At 38.2% G+C, this 14,299-nt stretch overlaps 1 protein-coding gene across 4 annotated transcripts in view; it reads left to right on the top strand.

Annotated features, from left to right (window-relative positions):
• The window catches only part of MSRA (methionine sulfoxide reductase A), a 525,135-nt gene that overhangs the window by 464,998 nt on the left and 45,838 nt on the right, over window positions 1-14,299 (top strand). The gene's annotated exons all lie outside the window — the stretch shown is intronic.

Raw genomic sequence — 14,299 nt, 5'->3', positions numbered from 1 at the left:
ACTCTGGGATCATGACCTGAGCCAAAGGCAGATGTTTAACCAACTGAGCCACCCAGGGTCCCCGAGTGGGACAGAGTCTTAAGTAAATTGCAGTATAACTTTAAGTATAGTTAGGACTTTGATTAGAATTTGAATCTTAAGGCCCCATTCTCTCTTCCCTGCATGACAAAAGATGAATCCTCTCTGGAAGAAGATAACATCATATGGAGCATATACAATTTAAAAATACATGATGTCTGTCTGTCAGTCCAAATTTACTAGGCATCAAGAATTGGGACCCTACAACCATAATCCAAGAGATAAAGTAGAATACAGAAATAAATGTTGAGGGAAAGTAAGTGTTGGAATTAGCATATAATATCTAAAATAACTTGATTAATATGTTCAAGAATATAGTGGGAAAGTGGAGAAAATAGATAAAAAGAGAATATCACCAAAGAAATGGAACATATTAAAAGAATCAGATGGAAATTCTAGAGCACAAGCCAAAAAATTTGAAACTAATAATTTAACAACTCTTTAACAGCAGATTAGACATAGCAGAGAACAGGATCAGTGGACAAGCAGGTGATAAAAATAAATTTACTGAGGAGTAAATAGAATTGAAAATAAAATTGTGGAAGATATATGGGACACAGTGAGGAGGTCTAACATAGACTTGTAGTTTCAGAAGCAGAAGAAAGAAGAAATTGAAGCAGAAGCAATATTTGGAGAAACATGGCCAAGAATTTTCAACAATTGATGAGATAACAGCTTATCAATTGAAGAAATTCTGTGTACCACAGGCAAAGTGAATACAAAAGAACCACACGAAGGAATATCATGGTCAAACTTCTGAAAACTATAAAGGAAAAAAATTTCAAAAACAGGGAAACAATGCATATTGCCTTCAAAGACATAGCAATGATACTGATAGCTGACTTCTCAACAGAAATCATGAAGGTCAGAAGAAATGACTTCAAAGTCTTGAAGGAAAATAATTGTTAACCTAGAATTACATATGCAGTAAAAATATTTTTCAAAAACAAAGGCAAAGGAGTTTTCTCTGGCTAAGATGAAGTAATGATTTACATTCCTGCCCGAAACAAACAAAAAGAAAGCAAACAAAATACATCAAAAAATAATATTCCAGAATCTGGACTTTAGGCAATAAAGGGCAGTGATTCTTTAGAAATGGGAAACAAATGAGATGAGTCCTATGATTTCCAAGGCTGCATTACCTTGAGAGATTTTCAAGCCATGGCAGAGAGAGAAGTAACTGAGGTGGAGGTTGGCAGAGTCCATGAGTTGGGGAGACAGATCTGGGAGTCTGGAGAGATGAAGGAAGCTAGAATTCATGAGATAAAGTACCAGAGAAGAGATAAGTACAGAGGAAATCTGCAGAGGATCCCTCTTAGTACCTATGCATGAGGAAACTATCTGAGACTTTAGAAGAGTCATCTAAAATAATTAAGGAGAGCATTACCCTGTGCTCACACAGAGCTGACAACAGTAACTGTTTGTACAAGCCTAACAGGAAAAGCTCATAATTTGCAGAGCACTAAATAGAGTACTTAGTAAGGTCTTTCTTCAGTAGAGAGAAATAATAAGCTGTAGACTGAGCACTGTTCCAGATCTGCCTAACAAATTATAAAAGCAAGACATGAAATGATCAAGGTTTCCCAAGTAATGTAACTGTATTCCAGAACAAAGCTCTAGACAATTTATAGAAAAACAAAAATTCAACACAAGACCAGTGAAATTAACAATGTTTGGCATCCAGTCAAAGATTACTAGGTGTGCAAAGACACAGAAAAACATGACCCATAATGAGGAGATGATTATCAATCAAAAGCTATTCAGAACTGATATAAATGTTAGGATTAACAGAGAGAGACTGAAATAGGTCATTTTAACTCTAGTCCATAAATTCAAAAAGCTAAAGGAAAGATTTAACATGGCATATATATAATTTCCAAATTAAACATTAAGAGATGAAAGCCACAGAATTTGAGATGAATAAATGAAGTGAATAATGGCAGATTAGACATTGTAGAAGAAAAACCTTTGTGAACTCAAAGACATAGCAATAGAAACAATTAAAAATAAAAGTCAAATTGAGAATAAAATGAGCAGAGCATTAGTAAGATATGAAACAACTACAAGTGCCCTAATAAATGGTTAATTGGAATAATCTGAAGAAGGAAGACAGGGAAGGCAGAAATAACATTTGAAGAAATAATGGCAGAAAACTTTCCAAGTTTGAAGAAAACTATAAACTCTACATCCAAGAAGCTAAGAACAAGAAATATGAAGAAAACTAATCAAAACACATTATTATCTAATTACTTAAAACTAATAATAAACAGAAAATCTTAACAGTAGCTAAAGGATAAAAAGACATCATGTATAAAGGAAGATAAGGATGACAGCAGATTTCTCATTGGAAACAATATAAGATAATGGATAGTGGAATAACATCTTTAAGGTACTGAAAACCTAATTGTCATCTTTCTATACTGGAAAAATATCACTTCAATCTGATAGGTTTTGCCTCTGTCCTAAATTTTTGTGATAATTAAATAAGGTAATGTTTGGGAAATTAAAAATTCTGAATGAAAGCACATTGTCAAAGAACCATAGCCTTGGGAGCCAAATGAATCTGGATTTGAATTTTGGAAGTGGTCTTAAATTTGGCTGAGCCATTTAACTTATATGCTGTTCATTTTCTGTAAAATAGGGAATGGGCTAAGTTGCCCTAGATCACAGGTTTGAGGTAAGGATTAGTTTTAATGGTTTATGCAAAATCCTAGCACATAGCAAATCATCAATACATATCAGCATCAGGTCATTCTCAATTCCTTTTTGCCTCAAATCAGATCAAATCAGAAAATTATGTTTATGATCCTTACAATTGAAACATTCCTATGATTAGCACAAATGTGTCTTACTAAGACATCTAGGATATTTGCAACTTATCACCCACAAGGTCCAATCAGCATGATGTCATCAATATAGTGAACCAGAGTGATTTTTTGTAGGTTGGTGAATGGTAGATATCCCTGGTGACTAAATTAATGACATATAGCTGCAGGATTAAGAGATAAGATGGGGAAGGTGTCTTGCTGTTTTTGTCAAGTGAAAAAAATCCCTGCATATAGTGGTCTTCTGTATTTGATACAGAGAACATAATAATTTCCCAGTTTTATAAATTTTAAAGTTTTCTCCAATAAAAATGTCATATGTGGAGTGTCAGCTGCAACTGGAGTGAGCACCTGACTAAATTCATGATAATCAATTTTCATTACCTAAGGTCCATATCCATCTGAAATTAGTTAAATGGAGAAATGAAAGGAATCACCATTTCTACACTTTTCATTTTATGTTTCACTGATTTCTGCAATTGCTTTAGGAATATTCTATTTCTTTGAGTGTATTACTTTGGTAAGGAGGAGATTTTTCAAGAATCCCCACTTCAGCCTTTCTTGCTTAGTAGCTCCACATCCATGGGTCAAGAAGTCAATGTGAGGATATTGGTAGGTACCATGTCAGTATATTGTGGCAAACATATCCGATGCTCTGAGTCACATCCTCTCAGCTTTGCCATCTATTTCAGTGACATCTGGAGTTAACATTTCCATCCAGGCTTCTACTCACTTCTTGCTGACAATGTCCTACCTCAAGCATGCATCTTGCATCTTAACCTTCTGTCCAGGCTCCTCTAATGTCAAGGATGCTGGCAGGTGTGCACTGGGCTCACTGATATGCAGAGTTTGGGATTGCAGGGGCATTTACTCCCCTGGAGCAGCTTTTGACCAATAAGGGCAGGATCTAGTTCTAGATTCTAGTAATTAAAGGGACAGTTCTGAGAATTATTCTAAATAGTTCTTCAGAGGGTCTCCTGGGGAATTGAGACCAGTTTACTACAATTGTAACCACCTCAGTTTATGCTCTTAGTCCCTGTTTATACTCTTTTCAGTTTTCCACTATGGTTCAATATACTGAAATGATTTGCAGAGCCATGAGGATCACTGTCAGATGGACTCAGGCCATCACTCTTTTTATCACATGACTCCCATGAGCCCCATATTTTCTAGTGGACCACAGTGGCATTTTGAGTACCGAGAGTTTAATATCATCTCAGAGTCATGTGTTCAATATTTCCACCAAAGTCTCAGTCTTTTCCTCATCCACTGCACAGTAATCTTAGTAAATAGCTACAGGTGCCTTTGGAAATGACTAGAAGATTACATATTATGGCAGAGATATAAAGTCCTTCCTCAAAGGGCCCTAGCCTTTGGCTCACTCAAAGGACTGTACACCTCTGAATTGGCTCAGCTCGGAAAAGTGGGTGAGGGAGGTAACTCTCCACTGTGCTGATTCAAGGTGGCGTCTATTCATCGCATGTAGTTGTTTGTTTTTTGGTTGCACAGATCAATTAAGACCTTAGTAGGCCTTATTTCAGTCCTGGAGATCCCATCATTAGTAACCACTGCCAAAGATCTCTGCTGGTCAAATCACTGCAGTGATTTTATTAGTCCTTTTGCTTACCATAGTTGCCATGTCCATCATACTTCTGACCATATGGTGGCCTTCTACTTTCCAGGATGATTTCATTCCTATATTAATTAGAGAAGCCCATTTCAACCTCAGCATCCCCAGTTTTCAGAAGACAATTACTTGACAGTGTATCAGATATGCTGGATTTGATAAGTAGGATAAAACTAGCTGCTGTAACACAAACCAACATTTCAGTGATCTAATATGATACATTTTATTTTTTGTTCAAGTTCACATTCTGATGTTGACATTCTTATTTAATGGTTGCTTTCTTCCATATGCTGATCCAGGGACTCAGCCTGCATTTGCCTTGTGGTTCTCTCATCCCCAGGGTTCCAGAGTCCTCTATTAATCTAGCATATGGAGAAAGAGAGAATGGATAAAGAATATCCACCTTTGGGCTGCCTTGGCCCTAAAAGAGACCACATCAAATTCTGCTCAAATTCCAATGTTGAAAATTAGTCATATGGTCTTGCCTATATGCAAAGGGGGCATGAAATGCAAGTTCTAGATGGGCAGAGCCACTTTCTAATGTCACTCTACAATAGGGAAGGGAAAACATAATTTTGGTAGGCAGAGAACCACTTCAACATTGATCCTCCCCTTCATTGATGTATTTCTAATGCTTTGGTGAAAGAAGTGTTTTTGAGCCTTCTTATGGGAAATGGGAAGAGTGAGTGAACAGATTAAGATGATAAATCTATTCCAACTTCTTATCTCCCTAAGAATTTGTATCACTTTCTCTTCAATATAACAAAGAATTTCTGACATGACTGCTTTATTTAATGTGGGCCCCTTTTTATTAGTTTTTTTAATTTTAATTTTTATATTTAAATTCAATTAATTAATATATAGTATATTATTAGTTTCAGAGGTAAAGTTTAATGATTCATCAGTTGCATATAACACCCAGTGCTCATGTGCCCTCCTAATGCCCATCATCCAGTTACTCCATCCTCCTCGCCCCTCCCCTCCAGCAACCCTGTTTGTTTCCTATGATTAAGAGTCTCTTATGGTTTGTCTCCTTCTTTGATTTCATCATTTTATTTTTCCCTCCCTTCCCCTATGTTCCTCTGTTTTGTTTCTTAAATTCCACAGAGTGAAATCATATGATAATTGTCTTTCTCTGATTGGCTTATTCTGCTTAGCATAATACCCTCTAGTTCCATCCACATAGTTGAAAATGGCAAGATTTCATTTTTTAATGGCTGAGTAGTATTCCATTGTATATAAATACCACTCTTCTTTAGCCATTCATCTGTCAATGGAACATCTAATGTGGGCCCCTTTTAAACGTAGGTTTTAATTAACCAGCCAAGCAGACTATTAGAGCCACTCCCAAGTGTTAAAACCAGTTTATTGAATCCAGAATTTGTGGTGAGTTAACAATATTGAAAAATTTGGCTCAATCTGGTGCTACATTCATTCCTTCCTGTTCTAGCACCCTTAGACTTCATTTTTCAAAAAAGATATTTATTTATTTATTTATTTGAGAGAGAGCAAGAGTGACAGAGAGAGCATGAGTGGGTGAAGGGCAGAGGGAGAAGCAGGCTCCCTGCTGAGCAGGGAGCCCGATGCAGGGCTCGATCCTGGGACTCCGGGATCATGACCTGAGCTGAAGGCAGACGCTTAACCAACTGAGCCACCCAGGTGCCCCTTTAAACTTCATTTTAACAATATTTTATAGCTTTATTCTAATATGTTAGCAAAATTCTGCCACCCTTTTGTTGTTTAATGTCCTCCCAGATCCAATTTTTGTACTTTTTCCTGTAGGATACTATGAAACTAAACTGTATTTAGAAACCTGGAGGTCATAAGAGTTGGTGGGTTGAGTCTAGAGGAAAATTAGCATTCTTTATACGGTAACTGCTCATGTGAGGTCATTACAGTACTTCAAATCAGAGGATGGCTGGAGTTGTCAGAAAGGAAGGATTTTTCTGCTAGCAAGTGAGACTCAGTGGGATATGTGAGGTCAAAGTACTCAGACACTGTATTAATCATGCCCCTTTATTGAACCCTTATACCCCGAACCACAACCATTCTGTCCTAATCACCTCAGAACCAAGCATCAGTTAATTAAACGCAGTCCCTACATCACAGAGTCTGCTGAAATTGTTCAAATTAGCCAATCCCAAGCCTGCTTAGCTTGCTTAGCCTTCTTCTCTCATTCCTTCCTGCAAAAACCACAATAAAGCCTCTTTCCCACCTCCTTCCTTTGCTCCTTCTGCATCTTTACCAATCCTGATGCTTCCCCATGTGGTCCTACATAGTGTGTTGTGCCCCCTCTTCTCCCAACCTGTAACAAACTATCTCTTCAATGACAGTTGTCTCCTGATCCGTTGACTTCACCATATATGAATAATGATTATAATACCTCCATTTAAAAATAGATGCATATAAATCCACCCTAATATCTGATTTCAGTTTTCAGGTTTCTACTCTTCCCCTAGTCCTAGCTTTTGTATGAGAGACATATAGAGGCTGTGAATTAAATTTATACTGTATTTAAGCAACTAGTAGCATTAGATTGGGGACTTAAATTTTGGCTACATTGGCTCTGCAACTACAAAAGAGAAGATACTTTTCGTATAGCATATATAGACACTCTCTGGTTCTTGACTATGCCTTAAGCCCCAAACCTAAAACCCTGAGTTTACTAGTTTCTTTAAGCTTTATTCTAAGCAGTTAGGTTACCCCCATAGCCTTTGTGTTTCTCATTCTAATGGTTAATTGCAACAGCAAATTGGCCTGCCAAAACCTTGCTTTCAATAGCTAATTCATTCTAAGGTACTATAGGTGATAATTAAATGAGTACATGCTACAGACTACCTGTATCCTATTTTCAAGTTGTAACAAACCATCAAGATCAGATATCAAATACAACCCAAATCAGACATCTAATTCTAGACTACCCAGGACAGCAAAAAACAAACAAACAAACAAAAACAATCCCATAAATGGACCCACACTTATATTTTATGGTCAGTTGATTTAGACCAAGACACCAAAGCTATTCAATGGGTGAAAAGAAGGTCTTTTCAACTTAATTGGCTGTGTATATGGAAGAAATGAGTCTTGATCCATATCACATCATACATGGAAATTATTTCAAAATGGATCATAGACCTAAATGTTAAAGCTAAATAAATAAATATAAGCTGAATAAATAATAAATAAAATTATATACATCTGATAAAGGACACACACTCAACATATAAGCAATTGGGTATGTTTCTCTATGTAATTTATACCTCAATTTGAAGAAAAAAAGTTACTAGTTGAGCTCTTATTTCTTCCTTGCAGGATTGGCAAAAGTCAGAAACTTTGACAACATGCTTTGTAATGGAGTCAAAGCAGCCCCCTTCCTGCACACACTCCCTTTCACAGGATCCTGGCTGAGGGGCCAGGCTGTTTTCAGCTTCTCTGTTAACTTCTGCCCTGAGCTGAGGGCACAGGATTGTGGCTTCTCAGTCTCTCCCAGCCTCTGCCCTCTGAAGGCCAAGTTGAAGACCAAGTTGCTGTCACTGCTGCTTCTTTCATGAAAAAGAAGAAATTCTTATAAACCTACCTTTCTCAGCAACAGTTACTCATCTGCTTGTAGCTCTATTTCCCTGCTTACCAATAATCAAAAGTTTGGGGTAGCTCAGCAGTTTTGGCAAAACAACTACGTACTGATTCGCCCTGCTCTCATCTACTGAAATGCTTCTTCACCCACTCTCTAGATTCAGATGGTGGCCAAGCTGTCCTGTTCTGATGCAGCCAATGAGAACCAGCACAGAGAAATTCTTTTCATCCTCTTTTCTTCCCTTTCACTATGTATATGCAGAACAGATTTCACCTTTTTGTTTTATTTTGTTGTTATTCACAGCTCAAGGAATTCTACTTTAGGCAAACTCATATAAAAACACCCATCTTTTTGAGTACAGCTTCTCCCTCTCTCCTCAAAAATGTGCTGAGTTGCCTCAGAAAAGAATGCCACTTATTACCTCTTGTCTGGTTGGAAAAATTATGCTTGTGGGTGATTGGATGAAGGATGGAAGGTCCATCCACTCTTTCAGATGGTCCAAAATGTAGTCTTGGACTGTCAAACTTTTATTTTTTTTATTTTTTAATTTTTAAAATTTTTTTATTCTTATGTTAATCCCCATATATTACATCATTAGTTTTAGATGTAGTGTTCCATGATTCATTGTTTGTGCATAACACCCAGTGCTCCATGCAGAATGTGCCCTCCTCAATACCCAACACCAGGCTAACCCATCCTCCCACCCCCCTCCTCTCTAGAACCCTGTTTGTTTTTCAGAGTCCATCGTCTCTCATGGTTCGTCTACCCCTCCGATTTCCCCCCCTTCATTCTTCCCCTCCTGCTACCTTCTTCTTCTTTTTTTTTTTTCTTAACATATATTGCATTATTTGTTTCAGAGGTACAGATCTGAGATTCAACAGTCTTGCACAATTCACAGCGCTTACCAGAGCACATACCCTCCCCAGTGTCTACTACCCAGTCACCCCCTCCCTCCCACCCCACCCTCCACTCCAGCAACCCTCAGTTTGTTTCCTGCGATTAAGAATTCCTCATATCAGTGAGGTCATATGATACATGTCTTTCTCTGTTTGACTTATTTCGGACTGTCAAACTTTTAGACAGCTATTTACTAGAAAAGTAATTCCTTTGATTTTGTGCTACCCCAATATATTTATCATTTTTTTTGCTTCAGGTTGTTTCTGATGTTTGCATGCAAAGGTGTCTTGACTACTATAACCCATTTAGCTATGTGTTTCTTTCCCATCTCATCTCTAGGATGTTTCTACTTCAATGATTTCCTGATCCTGAATCATAGCATTTTTCCACATGATCTCTGAGAGCCCAGAACAGTATTTAATGGGGCTCTGGACCGGGTGATAGCTATGGAAGCAAAAGAAGGTGAAGAAAAGTATCTTTCTGAAGACCAAATCTGTAGGTCTCAGGGATTAGCTACAAATGAGGGGAGAGAGAAAAGTTGGAATGTTATTTCAAGACCCCCCCAAAATGGGGAACTGTCTACTCCTTTGGAAAATGAAAGAATCTGTGGAAGGATATCTGTTTATAGGAGAGAAAAGAATAGGATTTCTGTTTCAGAGATCCTTGGCATGCCCCTCTGCATGCAGGGGTACTCCATCCAAACCTCTGGAGGGGCCTCAAGCTGAAATTGGTAGCCTGGCTCCAAGTTCCAAGGGAACAATCGGCTGTGTAGTAGGTCCCAGGTATATCATAAGCACTCCTATGGGTATATGACTATTTCAGGCACAACTAAAACTATGAGAATCCCTTGCACCCCACCCTTAACCTTATTCCAAAAACCGAGGACACTTGGTTTTGAGGCACTAGTGTTTAATCACAGAGGTAATAGAAGTATCACAAAATACAGTAACAAGATGGCCCAGGGTGATTGAAGCAAACTGTACCCAGAGTCTGGCTCATGCATGTAGGGCCTTCCTGACAGTGTGGTCTCCATGTTAATCCATAACAGATAATTAGACACCTTCGTATACACTCCAGGCTTTTTCTTCCGGCCACAGCCCTCTCCCCAGCTGACAATGCCCACCTGGTACCATACGCTTTGGTTGTCTTTTTTCTGGCAAACCAGAGGCCCCCCACTGTCACCCTAGGAGACAAAAGTTGTTTGGGAGTGGGAGGGACAATAGCAAATTACTTCTATAGCCTATTGAGGTGTGGGCAAATGGCACAAGGCAAAAAGCATTTATAGTGTCTTTTGATGAGAGGACAGTTTGATTAGGCTCTCCAACTAACATGACTATACTCCCAGCCCCATGACTGTCAGACAAAGTGGCAAACCATTTGGTCAAAAGCAATGGCAGTGAACGACAGTTTGCTTAAAAAAATGAATATCCATCAAAATCATTATCATCTAGTTGCATGTGTTCATTTTGGTGTACCAAGGAGTGGTTTTTTAATCCATTTTGCCTCTAAGCACTTTTTGTAGTTTTTCAGAATTCTTTACTTTACTTTAAATCTATTTTCAGCCAACCAGTTTCGTCTTACTATATTGTTCATAATAGCAAAAAGTAAAAAACAAAAACAAAAATCCATTATGCCTCATAATAGGTAATTGGTTGAATACAATAAGTGCACAAACTGATATATACAAAATGCAAAAGATACAAAAAGTGAGTCAAAATGTTATATTGTGGTTTAAAACATTAAATTTGAAACACTTTACACATTTTAAAGCATCATGAAAAAGATTGCCAAATAAGCACAAATAAAGGGAATGGACATCATTGACAAGAAAATTGAGGAACACACAATCTTTCAATGCCCCCAAATGTTTGGGCCATTTCTTTATTTTACACTTTTATTATTTAAGTATAGTTGACAGACAATGTCATACTAGTTTCAGGTGCACAACATGGTGATTTGATGATTCTTTGTATTTATACAATGCCATAAGTGTAGTTCCCCTCTGTCACCATACAACGTTATTACAACACTATTCACTATATTCCATATGCTATACTTTTCATCTCTGTGACTTACTAAATTCTATTAAAATTTATGTATCTTCATCAAAGAAAATTAGAAATCTCAGATATGGAAAAAGAACATGCAGAATACCCATAATTATATAAATAAGTAAATTTATATATAAACACACATATGATTGTATATGAAAATAATATTTCAGGAAAGATAAGGTAACATGGTAAAAAGGGTTTCTCTGGAGAGTGAAAAGGATGACAAGTGTAAGAGGTAAACTTCCTTTTCACTGTATATCCATCTATAACATTTGCATTTTCCCTACCACGTACTCAAATAAATAAACGAAATAAACAACATTTATAATTCTAGCCATGCAGAGGCAACCCCTTAGTCAAATATAATTGTCCACAGCCTTGAGTATGCAAATATGAATACATCATTGTTATTTTACAGAAGTAGGATCAGGTGGTACATATTTTTTCACAGCTTACAAAGATTTATTTTTTAAAATATTAAGTGACACACAAAAAAAGTTGAAAAGAAGCACCATTCAATAATATGCCAAAAATCCAAATCTAAAACAAATAAAACAAAGCAAACAGGATATGGATTTATTTGATTTTTTCTAAACCAGATTGTTATCATAAACAAATCGCTGTGCCCATCAACTAACTTTGAACCAAACTGTTCTTTACCAGATTCCCTGAAGTCATTGGAAAGTCCCCTGACCTTTCTTTAAAATGAAGAATTAGATACCAGCCCTTTATCTGTAGTGTCATTTGCAAATATCTTCTCCCATTCTGTGTCCAAGATCTATAAAGAACTTCTCAAACTCAACAGCCAAAAAACAAATAATCAAGTCAAAAAATGGGCAGAAGACATGAACAGACACTTCTCCAAAGAAGACATACAAATGGCTAATAGACACATGAAAAAATGTTCATCATCATTAGCCATCAGGGAAATTCAAATCAAAACCACATTGAGCTACCACCTTACACCAGTTAGAATGGCAAAAATGGACAGGGCAAGAAACCACAAATGTTGGAGAGGTTGTGGAGAAAGGGGGACCCTCTTACACTGTTGGTAAAGCCACTTTGGAAAACAGTGTGGAGGTGCCTCAAAAAATTAAAAATAGAGCTACCCTATGACCCAGCAATTGCACTACTGGGTATTTACCCCAAAGACACAGATGTAGTGAAAAGAAGGCCATATGCACCCCAGTGTTCATAGCAGCAATGTCCGCAATAGCCAAACTGTGGAAGGAGCCGAGATGCCCTTCACCAGATGAATGGATAAAGAAGATGTGGTCCATATATACAATGGAATATTACTCAGCCATCAGAAAAGATGAATACCCAACTTTTACATCAACTTGGATAGGACTGGAGGAGATTATGCTAAGTGAAATAAGTCAAGCAGAGAAAGTCAATTATCATATGGTTTCGCTTATTTGTGGAACATAAGGAATAGCATGGAGGACATTAGGAGAAGGAAGGGAAAACTGAAGGGGGGTAAATCGGAGGGAGAGCTGAACCATGAGAGACTATGGACTCTGAGAAACAAACAGGGTGTTAGAGGGGAGGGGGGTGGGGGGATGGGTTGGCCTGGTGATGGGTATTAAGGAGGGCACGTACTGCATGGAGCACTGGGTGTTATATGAAAACAATGAAGCGTGGATCACTGCATCGAAAACTAGTGATGTATTGTATGGTGACTAATATAATAAAATTAAATTAAAAAATGAAATAAAATGAAGAATTACAATCTCTTCTGTGGGGATGAGGGGATCTATGTGAAGGATGTCAGGCAGAACAGCAGTACAGTTAAGATCTTCTATTTCTGAAGCCCAGCAGATCTTGGTTCATACTCCAGGGGGAGGATTTAGCTGGGAGAATATGAAATTTTTCTTTAGCATTTAGCATTTGGCTTTGATGCTGGTGATAATAACTACCTTTCCTGCAATACTGTGTGGATGGAAGGAAACGACAACTGTGAAGCCCTCTACTGCCCTGCTAGCTGGCAAGTCTGTACTCAATAGTAGTTCCCAGCATTTCTGTGGCTGTTGAACTAGCCAAGTTTGGGCATGACCAGGCTGGGCTGATGGATTTGGAGCCCCTGTTTCTACTGGACCCCAAAAGATGGCTCTAATCTCAGAAGACAGGGTGCCTTCATTAGAATTCTGGGTCTGTAGTTTAACTTGCCACCATGTCCTCTGTAAGGCTGTCGGCTTCCCTGATCCTCAGTTTCCTCATCTGAAATAAGCCTGCTTCCTAGGGCTAGTTTGCAACGCTTTTGTGTATTTGTGGGAGTGGTTTGTACTTTATTAAGCACTGAACAGGTATAAGAGATGGTGATGGAGAAAATTATATTTATAGAATTTACTATGACCATCCTCTGCTCTGTGCTGTTTTGTGCATTGACTCACTTAATTTTCACAATAGTCCTAGAAGGTAGGAACTCTTAATATTCCCATTTTACAGATGAGGACATTTGAAAAAGCACAAGCATAGAGGGAATTCACAGGCCATAAGTAGAGGAGCTAAGAGGGAAGCTAAAGGAAACTGCACCCCTAACCACTGTCCCACACAGTCTCCCTTTGGTTACAGAGCATCTGTACTGGGCTGAATAGCATCCCTCTCAAATTCGAGTCTACATGGAACCTCAGAATGTGAGCTTATTTGGAAATAGTTCTTTTGCAAATGTATTGAGTTAAATTAAGTGAAGTCCTACTGGATTAGGGTGGGTCCTAATCCAACAATTGAAATCCTTATAAGAAGAGAAAATAGGAGACACACATACGGGGAGAAGTCCACATGAAGATGGGGGCAGAAAGTGGAGTGATTCATCTACAAGCTCAGGAATGCCACCAATTGCTGGAAACTACCAGAAGCAGGAAAAGCCCAGGAGGTATCCTCCCCTAGAACCTCCAAAGAGAGCATGGCCCTACCAATGCCTTGATTCAGACTCCAGAGCTATAAGAGAATACATTTCTGTTGTTTGAATCCACCCTGTTGGTGATAATTTGTTACAGTAGCTTTAGGAAACTTATCCAGAGGAGGAAGAAGGGAGGCAATTATCCTGGAAATATTGACCAGCCCTCTGTGGCAGGCCCTCTCTAAGCAAGGGACAAGCTCCATTACCTGGCAGGAGTCCATCCCTTCTTGAGTGTTCCCAGCACACAGCATGTTCTTGGTGAGCACAGGCATAACAGAGGAGCACATTTCCCGTTTGACCAAGTTGATGTTGACTTTGTTCAGCTGTTGACTTGTACTTTGC

Source organism: Mirounga angustirostris, unplaced genomic scaffold, assembly GCF_029215605.1.
Source record: "Mirounga angustirostris isolate CCGP_5_RB_7025 unplaced genomic scaffold, mMirAng1.0.hap1 SCAF_2, whole genome shotgun sequence".
In the NCBI taxonomy this organism is placed as follows: Eukaryota; Metazoa; Chordata; class Mammalia; order Carnivora; family Phocidae; genus Mirounga; species Mirounga angustirostris.
This window is presented reverse-complemented; position numbering and strand designations above follow the sequence as displayed.